The 12,466-nt window shown below is 42.2% G+C and overlaps 1 pseudogene; it reads left to right on the forward strand.

Moving 5' to 3' along the window:
• The first annotated feature begins 9,394 nt into the window (after nt 1-9,394).
• On the forward strand, nt 9,395-11,501 carry LOC148155656 (uncharacterized; annotated as a pseudogene).
• The last annotated feature ends 965 nt before the right edge of the window (nt 11,502-12,466 follow it).

Consider the following 12,466-nt stretch of genomic DNA (forward strand, 5'->3'; position numbering starts at 1 on the left):
GTCAGACTATTCCAAAATGTTATTTCCTTTTATTAACACATTAGATCCATCTTCATCTTTACACTGTCCAGCAGACATCAGAGATTTTGGGTTTAAAAATGACTAACATTTCAAATAGTTTAGAATTTCATCCACCTTGATAAAAACTTAAGTGCCGTTCAACAAAACCCAGAGCACTGTGCCGCCACCACCATGTACTACTGTGGACACAGTGTTCTTTTGATGTTTTTCAGCAACATTTTGATGTCAAACATACCTCTTAGTTGTTGCCCTAAAAGTGCTCTGATGAAATAGCGTTTAGATTACTGCTATAGACTACAACTAGCTCTGGCTGGGAACTCATACAGAACTTTTACTGCTTAAAGGATCACGCATTGTGGAAATGGTATTGTTGTCCACCTTTTTTTTTTTTTTCCAAATAATGATTACTTACTTTATTGTGCTATGGTATATAAATATTTGTTGTGGAATCACTCTCCTAACTGAAACCTGTCAAGGTGAGATGAGGTGATGATGGACTCAAATGCAGAGAGGCAGAGGCAGTGAATTCATGGTGGATAATTGAATGAAAATCAAACAAAAACAATAAGGAGGCCACAAAATGACAGGAACAAAACCAGGACCCAGTAATATGAAGGAAAATGGAGCATAACATGAGGATCCAGCAAGGAGTGAGAGGAGGAGGAGTTTAAATACAGGGAGAGAGAGAGCTGGAACAATAAACCGAGGCTGACTGGAGAGACGGAGTAAGCGGTGGTGGTGTTAACAGTATGAGATGACTGTGTTTGAAAATTTCAAGAAATCACTATTTTCTGAACTACTCAGACAATTTCTCTCCTTTTTCATTTTAATCCTCAGTTTTAACCTCCTCATCATCTTCAGCACATATTAATGCCTAGATGCCAGTCTATGTTGTTGTCCTCTGGAAAGCCTAAAAGGGCACATGTGACGTCGAGTAAACAGGTGTACCTAGTAAAGTGGCTTGTGGTGTCTAACTAAATTTGCAGTCAAAAGTACATTTCTGCTGTTAACCAGATAATAAAAAGTATATTTTTCACTGTAGTAATAGTAATTGAAGCCAAAATTAGATTTTCTCTGGAAAGTTCATGGACTGTGCTGGAAACAATTTCGCCACAGACCTGCACATGACATTGCACATAAATATTCAATAAATTAGCTGTAGCCATTTCATACATTGATCAGTCATCTTTGGCACACTGACAGGCAACGCTGGGAGTGAAATATTAATGCTGACAAATTAGGCTTTTCTGAGTAAATGATGTCACATTGTACGACTTTCCTCAAATTGACTCCCTGGCATGAGGGCACATTTGCTGGCTTGGTTAGACTCGCCTCCTCGGCTCCCACTTCTCATCCTTTTCGTCTACCCAATCTCTTCTTTTATGTCTCAAAATGACATTTTTTTATTTCATAATTAACTCCCCCCCCCCTCCTAGAATCTGGGTAGAAAATGATTTGGAAGCAAAATGCCAAGTTGCATGTCTTTTAGGTTGGGTCCTGCCAATTGGAGCAGTTCTCTGTGACCCTCGGCCCAGCATTGTGGCCGGCTCTGTTGGGAAATGCAGCTGGAAGCTGGAGGCACCGTCTGCTATTGTCTATCAGAGCGTCACCAAGGATTCTGATGATCTGCTTTTACCTACAGCACGCATGACATGTGGAGATTAATCACTTAATCACTGTGATGTGAATACACCCTCCATGACTCCATTGTTTGAATACAAGAGGTGCAGCTAAGGTAAGCTGGTTGACTAACTGGGTCTTTTTGTCTTTTTTAGTATTTAATTATTTTGGAAATTTAGTTCCTAAATATTGTAACAAACAATGAATGCATCTCAAAAGTCATGTGGATGGGATGCACAAAAAATTTAATTACAATTCGAAACTTTCTCCAAATTGATTGATTTTCAAGACCATGCCTGACTCATGAAAAATTATACCAAAAATGTTCATTTTCAGACTTTCTTTATTTAGTTATTGCATAGTTCTATGAGGACTGATGTGTTTCAAAATACCCGATACGAGAGTCGAGGACAGCTTTGCATTTTGTTTGCTGTAAATGTCAACATGATGTCAAATATGGGTTAAAAGCTCCAAATGATAGTTGACTGATGAGATGCACAGCATGGCTCCTGGTGTGCTGTCCTCAGTTTTTGGGTGTGCTCTTCTGAAGCATGAAACTAGTATAGACTTCATGAAACCTCCAGGCAATTCACCTGTAGTCTTACTCCAGAAGGAACTCTTTTAGTGGAATTTGTCACTCACGTTCACTTCATGTATAGTAATGTCTTAATGCAGAAGAATTACCATTGTCTTTACCCACAACTGAATGGCATGGGAACAAGAGAAAATATATCTGAGGTACTTAGTATGTAAAATGAGCCAAAATCACAGTTTATACAACTACTGAGCTTCTGTTTTTAACTAATGTCAGCAGATAGATTCTCATGGTTATTCACACTCATTTTTAAATTGTCCATATATTAAAACATGATAAATCATCAATAATTGGTAAGTGATGATCAGTGGTGGAGAAAGTACTCAAAAAATGTACTTAAGTAAAAGTAAAACTACCACATTAACATTTCTACTTAAGTAAAACTAAAAAAGTACTGGCATTTAAAAATACTTAAGTATTAAAAGTAAAAGTACTTGCTGAATGCATTACCTAATCCCTAATACAATATCATTAAGTGAACCGATCGTATTTAATTTTAATACATTAGAAATGTGCCATTTTAATGAACAATACCACAGATAAAGCATGTTTTTATTATGTTTACTCTCTGTAAAATAGTTTAGACTTAAATATGTGATTCTATGCATCATAATTTCAGGGATGGAAACATCTTGTCTCCTGTCCTAACATACCATGAACTTCACTTTTTTTGCCACTAGTGGCTTTTATTTTGAAAGAAATCCAACAGAAAGGGGATGGAAAGAAGGTGGGTGAGGGAGGACATGCAACCAAGGAGCCACGTAGTAGAGTTGTAGTCAAGACCACCTACCCAAGACCAAGTCAAGACCAGCACCCCGCGCTACGTGACACAAAAACATTAAGTTTTACCTATCAAAATTGCTTCTCAAATTGATCTGAAAAATCCACATTCACATAAAGCACCTAGATATTAAATACTTAGAGCTGAAATAAATTTAATCAGTAAAGATCCGTCCAGAAGAATCGGATCGTTCCTGAATGTCATATCAATGCAAACTTTGGTCACAGCGTTGTCCCATATTTGCGACACCTCAGTCAACACCTCCACACAATAATTCAGCGCATGAGTGACAACTTTTTTTCATCACAGATGCAACATATGTGTTTCTGTACAGCTAGCTTTGCTAGCATCACGTCCACAGATCTTACTTTTCTTTAAGCTTTCCTTCCAAGTGACGCTAAAAGTTGGACTAAATCCCCACCGTCTGTGAAAGCGAAGCGCTGCTTATTTTACATGTCACCATATCTTATGATTTATGCAGCGCTATTATATTACTGACGATTAGACAGACATCTCCTCCCGCTCATAGAAAACCACTGCGCATGTCTGGAGCTCCGCATGCGAGTAAAGGGGGAGGCGATGGGTGACAACAGACACTAAGTCACGTTACTGCTTGTAATTACGGCGCCACCTTAAGACCCTGAACTTCATATTTTAACGGAAAAAAAGAGCAACGCGACTTGGATGTAACGAGTAACGCGACAGTTTTGTAGAAATGTAGTGAAGTAGAAAGTACAGATACTTATTGTAAAATGTAGTGGAGTAAAAGTAGAAAGTACCCATTATTAAATCTACTTAAGTAAAGTACAGATACACGAAAATTGTACTTAAGTACAGTAACAAAGTACTTGTACTTCGTTACTTCCCACCACTGGTGATGATACATGACACATCCTGTCTCACTGTCAGTGGCTCCAGCTCCACCTGGTATGTCGACAGAAGTCAGGTGGCATTCAGGGCCCAGACTGTTGTAAGACTATTCTGCAAGAAAAGAAATGGTCTCAAGTCAACCATGGTAAACCTCAGGGTGAGATGCAGGTGGAATGCAACCAGGGACTCTACAGGCGGCAGGGACTTGTTACCTTTTGCTTTTATGTCCTCACAATCTAATGCACAGCCTCCTTGGACCAGGTTCACAGGTGAAATAGGATTCTTCCAGCAAAGTGGGATTCCCTCCAAACACTTTGGAAAGAATGGGATGAGCTGCCAGATGGTTCTCCTTGCCTTGGGCATCGTTTCCCCACTTACTAGGAAGCTGGTGCCTGAGCCTGTACAGAGGGACAGAGGATGAACAAATTATCAACAGCTCCTTTGCACAAGTCTTGCAGATACATGCTGTGAGCTAGTGGGGGCGTTGCATCTTCCCTCCTCATCCTGCTGTCCTCTAATGACCAGGGCTTAGCAACTTGATCAGGGGGAAAGATATGAAGAAAATTGTCCTCTTCTTTTTTAGAGTGAAGTGTGTCTGAAGTATTCAGTAATCCTTCAGAATCATGCTCTAAACCTGGTGCCAGCATGCCTAGGTGGGCCCCATATGGGGGAAAGGAGGGCAGACATATGGCTCCCATATGGGTTCCATGGTGGCCCCACATGGGTTTGCCCATGTAGGGCCACAGCCTACGTGGGCCCTACATGGGCAAACCCATGTGGGGCCACTGTGGAACCCGTGGACAAACCCATATGGGACCCATCTGGTCTGCCCTCCTATTCCCCATATGGGGCCCACCTGGGCATGCTGGCAGTGGGGGTTCCAGGATTCACTAGCAATAAACCTAGCTGCCGTTATGGCCAGGGGCCTCATGCATAAATCGTGCATGCGCACAAAAAATCTGCAGTACGATATTTTACACACACATATAAAAATTAACTTTGCGTCAAGGTTTGCGTAAATATGCAGACACTTTTTCGCTGGCGTGAAAATGTGCGGCAGCCACGCAAACTTTTTCTGTGAACAATATCAAACCACAAAGCGTCAAAACTCACATAAATACACTGAAACCTGAAGACATTCAGTGTTTTTTAGACCAAGAAGCACCAAACCCGATGTTTTTTTCACGGTTTTATTTTTTTATTGCTTAAAAGTAAACAATGAAACTGAACCACATTTATCCACAGTCAATAAAGTAATATGAACAGAAAATAAAGAAAATAAAAATAAAAGGATGTGAAAACCTCACTCGAACGTAAATAGTACTTTTCCTCAGTTTTTGTCTCATAAAGATGTAACGCGTCGGTCTGTGAGCCGAAGTGCATGAAATGCATCTATGGGGTAATTTAACTCTCACTAAAAGAAACGGGGTTGGATCAGCAGATTAACTCCAAACAGATTTGATTATTTTTAAGGTGATTAAGGTGTGTAGACAATCCCGTATGTACGTAGCTGCGCAAAAATGTGCCGCATTGTGGAGCATTTTGGCTCTGATGGAGAACATCGCCAATGGAAGGATTCAGAGGGAACGATTCATCAGAGATCATATTTGTCTTCTGTTGATGATGGTTTATTAGTGTTTAGATTAATCCAGACTGATCATCCTGGAGCTCTGAGCAAAACTTAAAGAAGGAGCCGTGCGGTACCGGTACCGGTGCAACTGCAGTCATCGAGCCGCCTCTTTGTGGATGTGCCTTTCTGGACAGAAAACGTCTTTATTCTGTAAATGTACAACTTATGCACATGATTCTACTATTTAGAATAAACGTCCACATTCCCCACTCAAAGACTCTGTCTGTCTTTAAATCCCGGCTGAACGCCCTATTGTTCAAATTTGTGTTTTTGGATAAACAAAACATGTCAATCGCCAAACAAAATCCGTCAGTAAAAATAAATTAAATATGCTGCTAAAAGGTTAAAAGGGGTGGATGCAAGGACATTTTGTATAAGTACACCACACACAAAAAAGAGGTTTAAAAGCTACCAGTGCAGTTTGTCCAAAAAAAAAAAAAAAAGATCTGGAACTTAAGTCCCTAACTCCACAGTAAGCCTGGAGCAAACATGACATTAATAACACCCACCCCACAAAAGAGTGGGGGCCTCATGCATAAGAGTGCATAGTTTTGACACTAAAACTTGGAGTACGAAAAAATTTAGAAAAGTGTGGCGCACAAAAAAATCGGATGCAAAAAGCCGCGCGCACGGCATGCACGTGGCCGCGCACCTTTCCTTTCTAAATCCTAATTTGCGGGAAATAGAGCGCAGCTGCTGGTCTGCCCTGTTGCCACCCATAAATATATATTTAAATTAGTATAAATACCCGGAAGTCTGCCACCACGTGGGGTAATAACCATGGCAATGTCCTTGTTTGAAGCAGTATAAGTATTTATAATAGTAATATATTTTATTTAAAAGGTGCTTTGAGGGCACATAATGTCCCCTCACAAAAATAAAAATACATTTTGTATAAATGCCTGTCTGAACAGAAGCACATTCAGTCGAGATTTAAAGACAGAGAGTCAGAGGGTCCTTTGAGTGGGAAAAGTGGACATTTATTCTGAATAGTAGAATCATGTGTATAAGTTGTACAATTACAAAGCGGGCGGCTCGACTGAAGGATGGCTGCAGCTGGATCGGTACCGGTACCGCACGGCTCCTCCTTTAAGTTTTGCTCAGAGATCCAGGATGATCAGTCTGGATTAATCTAAACACTAGTAAACCATCATCAACATTTCCCAGCAAATCAAAATGATCTCTGATCAATCGCTCCCTCTGAATCCTTCCATTGGCGATGTTCTCCATCAGAGCAGTGATTCTTGAAAATAGGGACAAAACAGGTCCTATGGATAAAGCACAAAATTTGAATAAAATATACACAAAATATATATTTTTCAAATATCTGACTAAACTAACCTGGGTCATGTGAGCACAACAATGTATATTTTCCTGGTGTTTGCTGAATATTTTAATATGTTAAACATAGTAGTAGGTGGATGACATCTGTAAAATCCCTTGTCCAGGTGCAGAACTCAATACATTATAACAGTTTACAACAATTAAAGGAATACAAAGATAATATATTATGACTATTAAGTATAAATATTCATACAAATAATTATAACAGTTTCAATAAATTAAATTAAAAATCATTTTTATATATTTTCCAACTCCATTGAAATTTGTCCCAAGTTTTTGTCAACACTGTCAGACATAAAAATAATGTAAAAAAAATCAGGCATTATTGGGGGGCACCAGAACTTCTGAGGACCCCATGAACTCTTCCTTTCTCTTCCTTTACTAAGAGGGCTAGTTAGCGCTGGTTAGCTTATGTTATTCTTTTGTTTTTTTCTTCTGTTTTATTCCTAAATTGCTTGTCACAACCATGATGTGTCATCACCATAACTGACAATTTACAAAACGTTGATGAAATTTTGTGAAATAAAAACTTAATTTTAGTAAACTGTAAAGATTTCATGGACCTGATGAGCTACAATATGGCCTCCTTCAGAATAACATCATATAAATTGAGGTGAAACAATAATGAAATCTGTTGATTATTTTTAATCAGCAGGTTTCAGTTAATCTGCTGATCCAACCCTGTTTTCGTTTTTTAGTGAAAATGAAACCCCACAGATGCATTTCATGTGCTTCAGCTCACGGACCAATGTGTTACACCTTTGAGACAAAAACTGAGAAGTACTATTTACATTGAGCGAGGTTTTCACATACTTTTTTAAACCTTGACGCAAAGTAAATTTTTATACATGCCAACTTGTGAGTAAAATATGAGACCGCACATTTTTTGTGCACACGCACGCTTTATGCATGAGGTCCTGGGTCTTTATTGGTTCTTTTTTTTTTCTATCAGATAAACGGTCGTCATAAACATAGGCTAAGGGTTGTCTTTTGTTTGTTTGAGTTTTATAAAATTAGGTAGTGGAGGTGGTAGATGGAATGCAAACAAACCAAATTCACATTAATAACTAAGTTCTGGCACCAAAATCTCATCATGAAATGCCTCCCATGGCTGCCCCAGAATTATAGCAAATGATTTTAATGTAATGACTGGTCAATCAGTATTAATAATGAAATATACATTCCTCCAACAATAAAATGTTACGTCATAGTGCTGACTAAGAGACGTGACCCACCTTAATACTTGTGCTTGGTCACTAGAATTCCCCCCTGTGGTTTTCTATGCAGTCCAGAACAGCCTGCTCAGCAATAAGCCTCAGCTCATCTGCTACTAGTCAGCCTGTAATGAATGAGGCTAGCATTTCAGATCAATACTATCTGTGAGGAATCACTAGCTGGCTGGACATCCACTTGCAAGCTGTTCTTTTCAGTGTGTGTGTGCGTGTATGTGAGCGCGTGTGTGTGAGTGTGTGTGTTATGAATGTGTGTTGGAGTTGGTAGCTATACTCATTAATAGGACTTGTCATGTATTGTGTTGTCAGCACTACACAGGCCCTGGGTTCAGTGTGCACAGGTTTCATGTGTTCAAAAATGCTAAAGCTTTTGTGAAAAAACATGGATGTGTGAAGTTGTTTTCTAGTCATGAGCAGGTTTTGGTTTTGGTAATCCAGCTGTTTCCAGCTCATGTCAGGGTTGGGGTTGTATTTGAGACAATGTGATGTAGACTGAATTTCAGCAAATGAAATTAAAAACGAAGAAACACAGTTTATTGAAATTGCTATAGGATGATCCACCCTGATAAGAAAACATTTGAAATAACTAAATCAAAGACCACATTTTTATAAATACTACTATTTATTGCAATTGTGTTTCAGTTAAATCTAAATCAAAATTACTTTTCCTGTTTTTGTACATACTGGCATCACAATGAAAATGAAGCCTTGGCTTAAATTCCAGCTGGGAGACTTTTCCATCAACAGGCACCACCAATTAACCTGCCTCCACTTGGCCAACCAGGACGTGCCACAGCTACACCTCGTCCAATCACACTGCAACAGCTCCTTCAAAGACAAAGCAACCTCGGAACATCCTGCTTCATGCAAACCTCTGACGCTCGTCACGATCATGTCGGATTTCAATACTGATGATCTCTTTACTTCTCCTTCCTGCTGCCCAGCTGATTCTAATCCACCTCCCATCGGCCCGGCTAGCATGAGCGATTGTTTGGTGTCCCGTCGCAGCCCTGCCCTTCCCTGGTCTCTCCTGAGGTCTTGAGGCCTTTCCCTGGGACCTGGCCTCGAACCCTCCCATCTGGCCTCCCTCGCTGCCCTCCTGCCGTATGGTGACACATCTTCCTCCCTCCCTCCCTCCCTCCCTCCACCGTCACCCTCGCCGAAAGTCCAAGGCAAAAGATCCCGAAAATCCTCCCCTCCTCCCTCCAAACACCGCAGGGGCCAACCTCCTTCCACTCGTGCCTCTGAGTTGCTTCCCACCCAGGCCTAGGCCCTTCCCACACCATGATCAGCACTCCTTCATGGGCCCCCGCCGCCGCAGCCATAGCCTCCACCTCCGCAGCTTAGACTCTACCTTCCGCCGACGTCCTCCATCTAACTTCAAGCCTCACCTCCTCCATGGATCATCTCCAGCACTCGATGTCCTCCCTCTCAGCTCGCCTGCAGGAGTGCGCCACGATGCAACCGTGCCCCTGCACATCCAGACGCCCGGCCTTCCCCTGCTGGGTTTACGCACTCCAACGCCCGCCCTGGGCACACTTCGGATAAGGCGTTTTCTTTACGCTCGTTCATCTGCTTTCGGCGCAGTCCGCTGGCCAACTCACCGTGTTCTCCCCCCCATCCAGGTGGGTCCTACGTGCCTATGCACACTCTCGTCTCTCCCAGGCTTCGTTCTAAGATCCTCCAGGGGCAATACGTTAATTTAGTCTCCCTCATTCTCCTGTCCCCTGAAGTCGACCAGCGCGTCGCCTCTTCAGAGGATTCACAGCCGTTTTTAAATCTAGTGATCCACACCTCTCTAAAGATCTGTACATCTGAGAGTTTCTAGCGGCTTTCAGCATTTACCGAGACGTGTTGTGTTCAGTCTATACAGATTGTAGAATTGAACTCGATTCCTACTTGTTCCTTTTAGCAGATCTCAACCTCAAGTACGGCCGTGACTTATTTTATCAATATCATAAGGCGTTTGCCACTAAGGCTGCGACAGTTCTCTCCCAATCCGGCATATGTCTCGATTGGTCTGTCCTGGACACAGAACTGTTACTCAAGCCCCAGTGCATCATACCTGTTCCACAGTTGGCCACCAAAGCGCTCTCTGTCCTACGCTCCCGTTCGCTCCCTCCTGTCAGCCCCTACCCGCCCCGACAGACGATCTTTCGATAGCCGGGGACAGAAAATAGAGGTATTTCATAATGTTCCTGTTTGTAATAATTTTAATGAAGGAGTTTGCGCCTTCCCTCAATGCAACTTTCTCCATGTGTGCAGCCACTGCAAAGGAGCCCATTCCAAGTATACCTGTCCCAGAGGGTTCCCCCCCGGGTCGAGGGCGCCGTGGTTCCAGACCCTGATTTCTAACCATCTTTCCACCCCAATTGTAGTCTCTGAACTGGCCTCTCTTCTAAGTTGATTTTCTGCTATCCGGCCTTTCTCAGGGGTTTCGAATAGGCATCTGTTCTCCTCCCATGCCCTCATTAATATGTCCTAACCTTCAATCTGCACTTAATGAGCCAGACGTCATAACCTGCCTGCTCCAACACGAGGTTTCTAAGGGTTACATGATCGGCCCTTTTCATTCTCCCCCCTTTTCTCCGTTCCGCATTAGCCCTCTTGGAGTTGCCACCCGGAAATATTCCGGTAAAAAACGTCTTATCCTCGATCTCTCCGCCCCCCACTCCGGTTCTCTTCCTAGCGTTTACAGTCTCATACCCAAGCCCCTCTTCTCTCTTCTATGCCTCGGTTGACCACGCCATCTCTCTCATTAAAATCGCAGGGCAAGGAACGTGGCTCGCCAAAGCTGATATCACCGACGCTTTTAAAGTGATGCCAGTTCATCCCTCTGACTGGCATCTCTTGGGCGCTAAGTGGAACAGTTCTTTATATTTTGCCGTGAGACTCACTTTCGGTTGCAGGAGTAGCCCCAGCTTATTTGATAATCTCTCCGAAGCCCTGTGATGGATACTTATTAACATTTCCAGGATCCCCGCAGTTTTGCATTTACTTGATGATTTTCTTCTCGTTGACCCTCCCTATCCTCTCCCTGGTTCGTCTTTAGCAAAGCTCCAGCAGCTTTTCCGCAGAGTGGGCGTGCCGTTGTCCGAAGAAAAAATGCGCGGACCCGCTACGCCGCACGACTTCCTCGGCATTACCCTTGACTCGGTTTCGATGGTCACTTCCTTACCAGCAGACAAATTGTCCTGGATTCGAGAAGCTTCTCGCTTGTTCGTGTCCAAGCCAGTCATCTCTAAACGTCAACTCCTGTCTTTATTGGGTCACCTCAACTTCGCCATGCGCATCATTCCCTGGGGTCGCTCCTTCATTTCACGCTTGCTAGATCTGGTCAACTCGGTTCCCTCACTATTAGATCAAGTCACCCTCGACAACGGTTGCCGCTCCGACTTAGCAACTTAGCATCACAAGTAGTGACGGGTCCGGCAACACTGACGCGTTGCCCATAGACCAAAACCCGTGTTGGTGCGCGTATTGGTTTCAGCAAGTCACGTGACCGATACAGGAACTGTTTCTAAATGACATTAACGCGCCAAACTGTGTTTATAATCTGTCAATCTGTCAAAAGCATTTGCCAAACGTCAACTATGGAGCAGCCTCAAACGAAAGGTTTCCACAGTGTGGGACCATTTTGATCTTATGTTGGAAAATAAATGTTTTCATTTTTGTTGTTTCATCCGGTTCTTGTCAGTTTCTACTTGATCTATCTGAATCCAAATTGAGCTGAAACTGACTTACTTTCATATTATTCTGCAGTTTAAGTGTTGCATATGTTTAACTAAACTGTCTTATTTAAATAAATCCACCTTTTCCATGGTGAGGCATTGAGGCCAGGCATGAGAACGGAAGTCCCAGATACACCTAGAATGAACTCAGATATACAGCCATTCTACAAATTACTCAGTTGCTTTTTATAAATTATTTAATATATAGTAATTCCTCGCTATAACGTGGTTCACCTTTCACGGTATCGGTGCTTCGCAGATTTTTTTGGGCAGTTTTTTTTACACAGTGTTCTGCGTCCTGATTGACCGTATGATTGGTAAAAACAGTCTCTGCGGTTCTTCTCTACCTGAGTGGCAATAAAGTTACGGTATTTAATACAAATAGTAATTCAGGAGATGGAAATTGAAACTTTGAATGCCAGCTGGGGAAAAAAACCGTGGCCAGAGGCAGCAAAACCCGAGCAGAGGCTCACTTGACGAGACCCATCGCTCTGCCGTAGATACAGCAAAGCAGCTTGGAGGAGACACTTTAATGGCATGACTCCGGATCACATTAAGGCCCGATTGAGGCACACGCACATCCGCTGATCTGAAAACTGGTTTTGGTATTTGGTTTCAATGTAGAGTATTTATTTATGCTGT

Source organism: Poecilia mexicana, unplaced genomic scaffold (assembly GCF_051168715.1).
Source record: "Poecilia mexicana isolate PSO_F unplaced genomic scaffold, ASM5116871v1 scaffold_13, whole genome shotgun sequence".
Taxonomy (NCBI): Eukaryota; Metazoa; Chordata; class Actinopteri; order Cyprinodontiformes; family Poeciliidae; genus Poecilia; species Poecilia mexicana.